This window comes from Eulemur rufifrons, chromosome 9, assembly GCF_041146395.1.
Source record: "Eulemur rufifrons isolate Redbay chromosome 9, OSU_ERuf_1, whole genome shotgun sequence".
In the NCBI taxonomy this organism is placed as follows: domain Eukaryota; kingdom Metazoa; phylum Chordata; class Mammalia; order Primates; family Lemuridae; genus Eulemur; species Eulemur rufifrons.
This window is the reverse complement of record NC_090991.1, coordinates 26,863,907-26,876,216: the sequence shown is the minus strand read 5'-3', so window position 1 is coordinate 26,876,216 and position 12,310 is coordinate 26,863,907. Positions and strand designations below refer to the sequence as shown.

The 12,310-nt window shown below is 39.5% G+C and overlaps 2 non-coding genes across 2 annotated transcripts; both read right to left on the bottom strand.

Moving 5' to 3' along the window:
- Positions 1 to 613: 613 nt before the first annotated feature.
- LOC138392810 (U1 spliceosomal RNA) lies at positions 614 to 777 on the bottom strand. Its single transcript, XR_011235077.1, has one exon. It is a non-coding gene; the product is annotated as a U1 spliceosomal RNA (small nuclear RNA).
- A 1,135-nt stretch (positions 778 to 1,912) lies between these two features.
- On the bottom strand, positions 1,913 to 2,076 carry LOC138392809 (U1 spliceosomal RNA). Its single transcript, XR_011235076.1, has one exon. It is a non-coding gene; the product is annotated as a U1 spliceosomal RNA (small nuclear RNA).
- Between the last annotated feature and the right edge of the window lie 10,234 nt (positions 2,077 to 12,310).

The window sequence follows — 12,310 nt, the reverse complement described above, 5'->3', positions numbered from 1 at the left end:
GAAAGAAGTCATTATTATTTACAAGTAGTAAATAAATCACATATTCCTACCATTCACATTTGTTCCTGCCCTTTCTTCTACCACTCTACACAATCTACATCATTAATTTTTTTATGGGTGGGATAAGGCCTTGCTAATATCCTCATATTTCCAAATGAGAGGTCTACAAATAATAAAAGTATACAACTATAGGAACCAAAAATTGCTCCATTTATAGTGCAAGGCTAGAGAGGGAAGGTACTGGGGTGGGAAATATTTAAGTAAATTCTTATTATAAATACCAGCACAAAAACATTAAGTTTCCAGAAAAAACAGCTAAAAATTGGACAGCGGACTCTTTCAGGCCAAACCCCATTATCAATGTTCTCAAAGTCACATGCACATGACATACTTCAGTAAGAAGTAAAACCAGTTTAGAAGAAAACAAAACAAATTCAAGGTCTAAAAAAACATTGAGAGAAACCTGTCATTACAACAATCACACCAAGCTATAACATGGCCAATTACTTTGCGAATTTAAGTGTAAAAAAACGGAAAGCCTCATCTGGGGCCATAGCTCAGAACACAAGACTAACTTGAGAGAATAGTTTCTATTCTTTAACAAAGAGTAATACAGGGGAAAGCGCGAACGCAGTCCCCCACTACCACAAATTATGCAGTCGAGTTTCCCACATTTGGGGAAATCGCAGGGGTCAGCACATCCGGAGTGCAATGGATAAGCCTCGCCCTGGGAAAACCACCTTCGTGATCATGGTATCTCCCCTGCCAGGTAAGTATGAGTTGGAAAGGTCGCATGGCATCTCACCCTCAGATTCCAAATACACTACACATAGGGTCAATCTCCTTGCACAAGTTCTAGCTTATCACTCATAACATAAAGACGTCTCCCAATTATAAGAGCCAGACAAAAACATTTTGGACCGAGAGTATTTGCAAAATCCTAAGAAATATATGTACAGTGTAAATAAGACCAGAAGACACTGCGCTCATCTACATATTCCAAGCCCCTTTTGGTGACATCAAAAACTCCGGACGAATTGGAGACTTTGGATGATGGACGCAGAATAACACCCCACCAAAAATGTCTTCCTTCCTAATCCCTGGAACCTGTGAATCTGTTACTTTCCAGATGTGATTAAGGATTTAAGATGAAAAGATTATGTTTGATTATCCAGCTGAGCCTATCATAATCACAGAGTCCTTATGAGAAGGACACAGGAGGGCCAGAGAGAGAGAGATTACAAAAATGAAAGAGAAGTCAGATTTTCTAAATTGCTGGCTTTGAAAATGGAGCGAAGGCAGCTTCTCAAAGCTGAAAAATGTAAGATAACAGATTCTGTCCTAGAGCCTCCTGAGAAACGTAGCCCCCTAGACTTCAGACTGCTTTGAGATGTAAAACATTTTGTGTAGCTTTAAACCACTAACTTTGTGGTAACCCTTTACAGTAGCTTAATGGGGAGAGTGGAATGTAAGGGATATATACATATTGGCTTCCATGACAGAGAAACAAACCAACCCCAGGTATCAGGAACTTGGCTTTAAAACCCTTCCCACTGGAGATCATTGTCTTAAGTGAAAAAACAAGAGAACAACTAATGTATGTGCTCCCTAACAACTAAGAACTAAATAACGTGCACACATTTTAAGCATAAGAACGGAGGACAACGGAGACTCAGAGTAGAGAGAAGAGACAACAGCAAATTTCTTTGAGAATTAAAACTCCTCTGTTGATAGATTCACTGACACCCCGTTTTCTCACACATTAGACTAAAACTACGCACGAATTCCACACACGTACGAAAAACCGAAACAAAAAACCTGGAAACTCCAAAAACGCTAGACGCTAGAAAAAAAAAGCAAAGACATTCTCACTACGCACAAATGCACGTTCTATTCTTGAACAAAGTTAAAACAGGGGATAGCGCGAACGCAGTCCCCCACTACCACAAATTATGCAGTCGAGTTTCCCACATTTGGGGAAATCGCAGGGGTCAGCACATCCGGAGTGCAATGGATGAGCCTCGCCCTGGGAAAACCACCTTCGTGATCATGGTATCTCCCCTGCCAGGTAAGTATGAGTTCTGGTCGTTGCCTGGCCCTTCACACTCAGATTCAAATCACTCTAAAGTAGGGTCATTTTTCTCATGCGGTCTATCGAGCCCTTTACTTGCGGAATGAAGATTTTCCAACTATAATAACCATGTAACAATAATTTTGTATTTCTGGATATGTCATAATCTTAAGAAACATAGGCCTAGGGTACGAATGACCAGCAGTCACTGCGTTTTATCTACATATTCCACACCCCTTTTGCTGATCTCATTCAGTGCGTCCTTTGCCCGCAAGCTTGATAATACTACTGAAATAAAATTTAAAGACGCTTTACGGATTAAAATGTAAGCACATAAATTAGCTCCTGCCTTTGAAGATTTGGCGTTACTGATGGCACTGTGATTTTGTGATTTCCTTTTTTTTTTCCCCCCCGCAGCGAAAACTCCTGGCCTCAGGGGATCCTCTTGCTTCAGCCTCCGGAGTAGGGGGGACAACAGGGGCGCGCCACCGCGCCCGCCTCCGTCCCTGTGATTTCTGATGCAGTTAAGCCGCTATACCCATAACCTAAATAAGCAAGTCTACCAAGATGAAATTCGGTAAAAGTTCCTTTGAAAATCCAGTCTATATATACGTTGTCAGTCCAAAGCGTCAAGTGTAAGCACAAAATGCTCTTTCAAACATGCAGCAAATGATCACTCTTACTTTTTTTTTCCCCTCCCTTCTCTTGGGTGCTTCTTCGTAGATCACTGTTACTCGAAAGATCAAGTGCACAAACCCTTTTCTTTTTTTTTGGTCGAGAGGAGGTCTTGCTATGTTGCCCAGGCTCACAAACATTACTTCCAATTTTGAACAAAACAAACTAGGAAAACCTCAGGGAGCGCCCCCTTCCACACTCAGAGTATGACAGATGACCCTCACCTGTGGAAATACTTCTGTGATCAGTGTCCCTCCTCCCAATCAGGAATAAGTTGTGTTTGGAGGTGTCCTTAAACCCTCCCGTACTCAATACTACAAGCACAGGGTCAGCGTCTGCTTTTTCACAGGTGTTTCCGAAATCCGGAACAAGACCACTGGAGAATCTACTCTACAAGAAACTCCTGAGCCCTTCTAGATGCCTATTAGACTCCTCAAAAAAGAGCAAATCCTATCTCAGGCAATGATTAATTATTCACATATTCATGACCACATAGTAAATATTATCACTCTTCTCACCCCATCTTCTTCCTTCCTCACTGTAAATTAGAATTGGAGTTTCCAAATTTAACAGTTGTCTCTCCAAGATCACACCAGAACCACCCTACTTACCAAGTCTTTTTATTTTACAGAAGGACTCTTAACTATTCTCTCTGCCAAAATAAATCAAACAGATGATATCTTTAAAACAGGAAGAAATAATGCTGTTTTTAAAAATTTTATTAAAGATTAACAAGCAACAACTGAGAACATACTAGTGTCTGAGACGGAAGAAAAAAGTATTGGGGTAAAGGGGGATGAGATTGTGAAGCAAATAGAAAGTACTCCTCAAGTCTGATCTTCTGACAGTCTACCAGTTTGATTTTTATATACTTTCCTTTTCAAAGAAGGAAGTATTATGTAATATATACACACATATGTGTATATATATAAAATCTGTAAATAAAATATCTACATTTTGTGTTGTGAAATAAAATTAAGATACTTTGCAATCTAGTTGAGAATAAGTTGTGTATGGGAAAAAATGCTGTATGTGAACTATACTGCTATTACCACCAAACAATTCTTACATCCAAAATGCCAGTTTCAGAGGATTTGTGACTAGCAGTGCCTTCTTAAACTAATAACACAGAGTCCCTAAGGGGCCCATAATCTTCCCAAGGCCCAGGTTAAATATTTCACAAGAATTTCATTGTATTGGCTGAGTTATCAAAAGATATATGCTCAAGAGAGTCTGCCTTACGGCAAAAAGGTATCTGTCCTCCACTCTCTTCTACCTCAAGCAAGTTTAAAAAAATGCTACTGTTATAGTCCTCACAGAAACTCTTCATACTTGAATATCCTTTGAGGAGAGCCACAACATGTCTTTGATTAGGAAAAAATGAGGAAATATATATGTTTGTTAAATACTAACATAAGTTAGCACAGAAAAAAGCAGAGAGGCTTCTTAAATTCATTAAACAAAGACTGCATAACTGTTACCAAAACCAGAGAAAGCAGACATAATAATCCCACAGATCAATCTCACTTATGAACAAATATGCAAAACTCTTAACCAAATGTATAAAACCTTTATAAACTGAATCGAGTAGGATATTTTTAAAGAACAGACACAATGATTCAAGAGGTTTTATACCAAGACTATAGAACCTAAATACATAAAAATATATGATAAAAGCATCATTTCAGACACAAGGGGGAAAGATTATTGCTCCACAAAGACTACTGAGAAAATTAGCTTACTCCTGGAAAGAAGAAAAAAATGCTTCCTCCTACTTTATCTTTTTTTTAAAAAAATCAGATAGATTAAAATAGTCAAATGTAAATCAAAACCGCATGTAAAAAATACAAATAAAAAATTATGTTTATAATTTTGAAGAAGTGAAAGACTTTCTAAGCAAGTTACCAAAGTCAGAATTAAATACAAAATTTGACTAGATTTACATACACAAATCTCTATAAAGTAGAAATCCTCTTCATCTCTGTGAGGAGAAAAGAGGGAAAGAAAGAGAGAGAAAGAGAGAAAAAGACAGAGAGACAGAGAGAGAGAAAGACTGGGAGGCCGAGGCGGGTGGATTGTTTGAGCTCAGGAGTTTGAGACCAGCCTGAGCAAGTGCGAGACCCCCCCTCTACTAAAAATAGAAAGAAATTAGCCAAACTAAAATATATACAAAAAATTAGCCGAGCATAGTGGCGCATGCCTGTAGTCCCAGCAACTCGGGAGGCTGAGGCAGGAGGATTGCTTGAGCCCAGGAGTTTGAGGTTGCTGTGAGCTAGGCTGATGCCACTGCACTCTAGTCTGGGCAACAGAGTGAGACTCTGTCTCAAAAAACAAACAAACAAAAAAGACAGAAAGAAAGAAAGAAAGAAAAGAAAGAGAGAAAGAGAGAGAAAGAAAAGAAAAAAAAGAAATGAAAGAAATGAAAAAGAAAGAAAACTTCATAAAACAAAGTTTAAACACATATGGCAAAGTGGGAAGATATTTGCAATATACAGATTAGGCAAATAGCCTGTATGACAGAATATGCATATGAGAGGATAGGCAGCACAAAGGTTAAGAGCATTTTTTTTTGTTTTTTTTTTTGAGACAGGGTCTGGCTCTGTTGCCCAGGCTAGAGTACAGTGGCATCATCATAGCTTACAGCAACCTCAAACTCCTGTGCTCAAAGGATCCTCCTGCCTCAGCCTTCTAAGTAGCTGGGACTACAGGCACAAGCTACCATGCCAGGCCAAGAGCATGGGTTTTGATATCAGACAAAACTGAGCAGAATACGTGGTCTATGATAAGCACAATAAATGTTAGCTATTGTTCCAGATAATTTTTTATCACATAGACTTATTACAAATAACTATTTTAAATCAAATGTAGCCCAGTTAAAATGTAGGCAAAGGATATACACACATGTTCATACCAGCATTATTCACAATAGCAAGAGGTAGAAATAACCCAAGTGTCTGTCCACACATGAATGGATAAACAAAATGTTGTATATACATAGAAAAGAGTATCACTCAGCCTTAAAAAGAAAGGAAATTCTGACACGTGCTACAATACGAATCTTGAGTATATTATGCTAAGTGAAATAAGCCAGTTACAAAAAGGCAAATACTATATGATCCCACTTACATGAAGTATCACAGGGTAGTTAAACTCATAGAAACATAAAGTAGAATGGTGGTTGCCAGGGACCAGGGAAGGAGGAAATAGGAGTTGTTTAATAGGTACAGAGTTTCAGTTTTGCAAAATGAAAATTGTTCTGGAAATCAGTTGCACAAAAACGTGAATATAATTAACACTACTGAACTTTAGACTTAAAAATGGTGAAGATGGTCAATTTTGTTATGTGTTTTACCATGACTAAAAATAAAAATAAGCTGGCCTGGTGGCTCATGCCTGTAATCCTAGCACTCTGGGAGGCTGAGAAGGGAAGATTGCTTGAGGCCAGGGGTCTGAGACCAGCTGAGCAAGAGCAAGACCCTGACTCTACAAAAAACAGAAAAATTATCTGAGTGTGGTGGCTCGCACCTAGAGGCCTACTTGGGAAGCTGAGGCAGGAGGATTGCTTGAGCCTAGGAGTTGCAGGTTCTAGTGAGCTGTGATGACAACACTGCACTCTTCCTGGGCAACAGAGTGAGACTGTCTCAAAAATTAATTAAAATTTTAAAAAATTAAAAAAATAAAAAGGCAAGGGATATAAATGAGATAATGATGATAAAATATATGAATAAAATCATATGAAAATGAAATCATATCCAAAAATTTTGACTTCCAAGGAACATTGCTACCATAGGGGTGGGAAGACCAGCCCTCATGCACTGTTAGTAGGGGTATAAGTGGTGAAACCATGGGGGGTGGCTTTTGACAAGCTATTAAGTAAAAAATAAAAGATATTCAAATTTCTTCACAATTTGATTACAAGTATTGAAAATAAATATATAAACTTGTAGGCCAGGTGTGGTGGCTCATGCCTATAATCTCAGCACTTTGGGAGGCCTAGTTGGGAGGATCGTTTGAGGCCAGGAGTTGGAGATCAGCCTGGACAATATAGTGAGACCCCATCTCTACAAAAACTTAAAAAAAATTATCCAGAGGTGGTAGTGTGGGCCCATGGCCCTAGCCATTTGGGAGGCTGAAGCCAGAGGATCATTTGAGCCCAGGAGTTAGAGGTTGCAGTGAGCTATGATTCATTGCACCACTGCACTCTGGCCCAGGTGTCAGAGTGAGACTCTAGTTCCAAAAAAAAAAAAAAAAAAAGAAAAAGAAAAAGAAACCAAAATGATAATATGATTATGTCTGAGTTAAAGAGAAAGATTATGAATCAGTTTTCTTTTTTTATATTCTCTATATTTTGTTTTCCATAGGTATATACTTTCTACAAGTATACATTTTCTACTATATTTAAGAATAAAAAATAGGCCGGGTGCGGTGGCTCACGCCTGTAATCCTAGCACTCTGGGAGGCCGAGGCGGGTGGATCGCTCGAGGACAGGAGTTCAAGACCAGCCTGAGCAAGAGTGAGACCCCATCTCTACTAAAAATAGAAAGAAATTATCTGGCCAACTAAAATATATATAGAAAAAAAAAATTAGCCGGGCATGGTGGCGCATGCCTGTAGTCCCAGCTACTCGGGAGGCTGAGGCAGGAGGATCGCTTAAGCCCAGGAGTTTGAGGTTGCTGTGAGCTAGACTGACGCCACGGCACTCACTCTAGCCCGGGCAACAGAGTGAGACTCTGTCTCAAAAAAAAAAAAAAAAAAAAAAAAAAAGAATAAAAAATAAAAAAATATAAAGAGTAAGGAGCAAGTTAATCGTTTAATTATCCATTCACTTAACAAGTACCTACTAAACACCTAAGCCATACACTGGGCTGGACATGGTGGCTCATGCATGCAATCCTAGTGCTGTGAGAGACTGAGGCAGGAGGATCACTTGAGGCTATGAGCCTGAGCAACATAGTGAGACCCTGCCTCTACAAAATATTAAAAAAAAAAATTAGCCAGGCGTAGTGGCATGTGCTATAGTCTCAGCTGCTCAGGAGGCTGAGGCAGAAGGATTGCTTGAGCCCAGGAGTTAGAGGCTGCAGTGAGCTATGATGATGCTACCACACTCCAGCCTAGGCAACAGAATGAGACTCTGTCTCAAAAACAATAAAAAAACCCCCCTCCAAAACAAACAAACAAACAAACAAAAAAAGCCATACACTGTGTACGGGCCCTAGGAAAACAGTGATTAAAATCCACATGGTCCTGCTTTATTGAAACTTTTTTTCAGGCTAGTTGGATAGACATATGTCAAATAAATGATCACATGAATGCATTTGGTGCTATGAGAACTTTAAAGATTTGGCCTAGTTTTGAAGGAGTTTGCTGAGGTAGAGGTTCAGGGTCAGAGCAGGGGTCAATGCATGCTGACATTTGAAGGATATTATATTAATAGTAGTTAATTGGGTGAAGGAGGGCAAGGTAATATCACAGGCACGTACAAAGACTCTGTTGAGGGATGAAGCCTGGCACACACAGAGAATTAAAAAAGCGCCAGAATGGCTGGAGTGGAGGGAGTAAAGGGGAGAAAGGAAAAGGATGAAGCTAAAGAGATAAACAGGGGCCAGAACATGCAAGGCTTTTTGTAAGCCTCATTGAGAAATTTAGACCAGGCATGGTAGCTCACACCTGTAATCCTGGCACTTTGGGAGGCTGAGGCAGAAGGATTGCTTGAGGTCAGGAGTTCAAAGACCAGCCTAAGCAAAAGCGAGACCCCATCTCTACAAAGAATAGAAAAAATGGCCAGGCATGGTGGCATGTGCCCATACTCCCAGCTACTTGGGAGGCTGAGGCAGGATGATAGCTTGAGCCCAGGAGGTTGAGGTTGCAGTGAGCGATGACGCCACTGCACTCTAGCCCTGGTGACAGACCAAGACCTTGTCTTAACAAAAAAAAAAAGAAAAAAAAAAAGAAAAAAAAAAAAAAGAAATATAGTCTTTACCCTAAAAGCAAATAGAGAGTAACGTGAACTGAAATGTATTGTAGAAAGATCACTTTGGCTACAGTGTGGGAGAAGACTGGAGGGGGGGGAAGAGAAGTTAGAGGGACCAGCTAAAAGTCTCTTGCAGTACCTATTAGAAGAAGAGACATGGACATAATCAAGATATTTCAGAGAAAAAACTGATATGATTTGTGCATACCTTGAACATTGAACATGGGGAGTGAAAAGGAAGGAGGTGTCAAGCATGATTCCTAGGTTTCTGGTTTGTGCAGATGAAAGGTTAGATATGTGGTTCATGGAGGTAGGGAATGCAGGAAGAGGGTACGTTCCGGATGAAGATAATGAGTTAGGTTTAAGATAGGTTGAGTTGGAAGACAGTTTGAATTGTCCAGTAGGCAATTAGATATTTGTATCAGAAGGCCAGAGAACAGGTCAGGACTATAAATGTAAATTTGAGAGTCACTCCATATAAATAGTGAGGCTATGAATATGAATAAGATAGAAGAGAGACTGAGATACACACACACACACACACACACACACACACACTCACACACATACAAAGAGAGAACAGAATTAGCAGAGGGACCTTAAAAGAACTCTAGCCTTTCATGCTCAGGTTATGGAGGATGAGCTTGCAAAGGAGACATTTGTAGCCAGATGGGCAGGAAGGAAATCAGGAGGTGTGGCATCCAGAAGTCAAATGAGAAGAGTGTTTCAAGGAATTTGTGGACAACAAATACATATGGAACTTCTGCTAAGTATACAGCCTTGTGCAATTGATACTGCTACTCCAAATATATGTGTCTGAGGCCTTAAAGAAGTTTTTATCGGCCGGGCCCGGTGGCTCACGCCTGTAATCCTAGCACTCTGGGAGGCCGAGGTGGGCGGATCGTTTGAGCTCAGGAGTTCGAGACCAGCCTGAGCAAGAGCGAGACCCCATCTCTACTAAAAAAAATAGAAAGAAATTACATGGACAGCTAAATATATATATAGAAAAAATTAGCCGGGCATGGTGGTGCATGCCTGTAGTCCCAGCTACTTGGGAGGCTCAGACAGCAGGATCCCTTGAGCTCAGGAGTTTGAGGTTGCTGTGAGCTAGGCTGACGCCACGGCACTCACTCTAGCCTGGGCAACAGAGTGAGACTCTGTCTCAAAAAAAAAAAAAAAGAAAGAAAAGAAGTTTTTATCATAACCACCTCTAGAGCTAAGCATTGATTCAGAGGTTTTTTTTTTTTTTCCTCAGTCCAAACAATGTTCACTTTTCTTTCTTATCCCAAATCCAATTAAACATGTAGTTCTCTGTTCTTAGGCTAAAAGAAAACAAACTTCTCCCCGGTCATAACAAAAATATTCATATTACTTCTTTCCTACATCGCCAGGAAATAGCCCAGTCAACATGAAAATGTCTCATTATTGCAAAACTTTGACAGATTACAGAGAAACAGTAATAACTCCTTCCTACCCTTAGTATTATGTCTAGATAGCAACACAAGTCAGAAATACAACATATCTGAAATACTCAATAATGATCCTGATAGATTGATTATAGGCTTTGTGAGGGCAGAGAATCTGTCTTGTTTATCCTGTTACTTGGCACATAACTAGCACTTAATAAATGTTTAATCTTGCTTCAGTAATCCAATCTTCAGTGTGCTAACCTTAAAGGGGGACTCCAGTAACTGTACATAGGATTGCTATAAGGATCAAGTCAAATAAAATATGTAAAAGCACTCTAACTTTAGGACTTTTACAACGCTATGCATTTTAAAAAAATCTCACGCTCATAGTATTAGCACTCTGCTAAGTTAGGTGTTCCATGAGGATATAGTCATTGAATACACACATTAGAATATTTTCAAAATAGAGAAAGAGACTAAGATTTTTCTTTTTTCAGAGACAGGGTTTTGCTCTGTCACCCAGGCTGGAGTACAGTGGTACAATCATCGCTCACTGCAGTCTCAAACTCCTAGGCTCAGGCCATCCTCCTGCCTTAGCCTCCTGAGTAGCTGGGAGAACAGAAACATGCCATTCACGTCCAGCTAATTTCTTTTTCTTGTAGAGACAGTATCTCACTATGTTCCCTAGGCTGGTCTTGAACTCCTGGCCTCAAGTGATCCTCCTGCCTCACCTCCCAAAATGCTGGCATTCATTTGAGCCATGAGCCACCATGCCAGGCCTGAGACTAAGATTTATTAAGTACCTTTTCTGTGCTAAGTACTTTGTATTTGTTAATTTAATCTTTCCAAAAACTCCATGAAATAGCATCCTTTTGTACTTGCAAGTGAGGAAACGGAGTAACTTGCTGAAGGTCGCACAGTTGGTAACTTCCAGAGATGTCTGCCATACAAATCCAAATTTGTATGACACCCACGGCCATGCTCATTTGCCCACAGCAGTGCCTGTCAAATTTTTTCATCAACTAACCACAAATTCCAAAGGAAAACAAAAAACATTCTCAAGGGGCTTTGGGAGACTACTCAAGTATCCAGTTTAAGCCTGATCTTTTTTGACGTCTTATGTTTATCTTAAAATTTACTTTTATGTTTATCTTAAAATTTATTTTTATATTTGCATAATGCTTGTTTAATATGAAAAATTTCAAATGACTCACTAGTAAAATCATTCAAATCTTCCTTCCCTAAACAAAATTTTGAGAAAACTGACAATATAGGGAGGTGCACCTTCCATATTTATCCCACAGCTTTAGTTCCTAGTGCCTGCCTTCATAAACCTGGATCTCAGTTTGAAAGCATGACTACACAGCAAACTGCATTACAGAAATATTAATGATGATGAAAATAATAATTTTCATAATAATGAAATTATTATATAATATAATAATGAAAATTATTAATGTAATAATGAAAATTATTATAGGCACCTCACGGGTCAGAAGATATTAACAACACCTAATTGTATAGCTACAGATAGGGCTGACTAGTTTCTTAACTCTCCGCCGCCAATAAAGCAAAATTCTAAATGTGACCGATTCCAATGGGTTTGACCAAACTAAAGGGCTATTGCTGAATGTGGTAACACCATCTCTTCCTTGCCCAAGAATCTAGTTGCTTTATAAACATAAGCATGAATTCTTCCTGAGGACAATATTTATCTAATATCCAGTGAGTGCCCAGACGCAGCTCATATTAGAAGTTAAGCAATATACTTAGCGGCGAACCACATTTTGACCAGTCCTCTCAGACCTTCCCTGACCTACCAAATGGGGTACAAATGCTTCTCGCATTCTTCCCTCCAATAGGTGTTTACAGTTTGGAGGCAGCTCGCGGTAGTAAAAAGGATACTACGCTTGAATTTTGGCTTCAAGAAAACTGTGCTGGGCTTCTATATCCTTATCTTCCTCATGGAGCATTTGAAACTGTGGGACTTGCTGAGGTGCTCAACATATGTTGTTTCCTTCCGTAGACCTTATGCACTTAAAGGACTCTGATTTGCAATATTTAAAGAGTTCCCTTAAGCTGGGAAGAAAAGTCAAGGCTAAGAATCGTCGCCAATAGGTAGGGAATGTTACTCTTCTAAATAAATCATACCTAGGCAAGGAAAGACCTCACAAATCACCGTTC